The sequence below is a fragment of the Tupaia chinensis genome, unplaced genomic scaffold (genome assembly GCF_000334495.1).
Source record: "Tupaia chinensis unplaced genomic scaffold, TupChi_1.0 Scaffold000116_1, whole genome shotgun sequence".
NCBI lineage: Eukaryota > Metazoa > Chordata > Mammalia > Scandentia > Tupaiidae > Tupaia > Tupaia belangeri.
This window is the reverse complement of record NW_006159580.1, coordinates 1,538,753-1,539,049: the sequence shown is the minus strand read 5'-3', so window position 1 is coordinate 1,539,049 and position 297 is coordinate 1,538,753.

Genomic DNA, 297 nt, shown 5'->3' with positions numbered 1-297 from the left:
TCCCTGCCTCCCTGCCTCCCTGCCTCTCAGCTTCCCTGCCTCCCTGCCTCCCTGCCTCTCAGCCTCCCTACCTCTCATCTTCCCTGCCACCCTGCCTCCCTGCCTCTCACCCTCCCTGCCTCCCTGTCTCCCTGTCTCTCACCCTCCCTGCCTCTCAGCCTCTCTGCCTCCCTGCCTCTCACCCTCCCTGCCTCCCAACCTTCCTGCCTCCCTGTCTCTCTGCCTCCCTGCCTCCCTGTCTCCCTGCCTCCCAGCCTCCCTGTCTCCCTGCCTCCCAACCTCCCTGCCCCCCTGCCT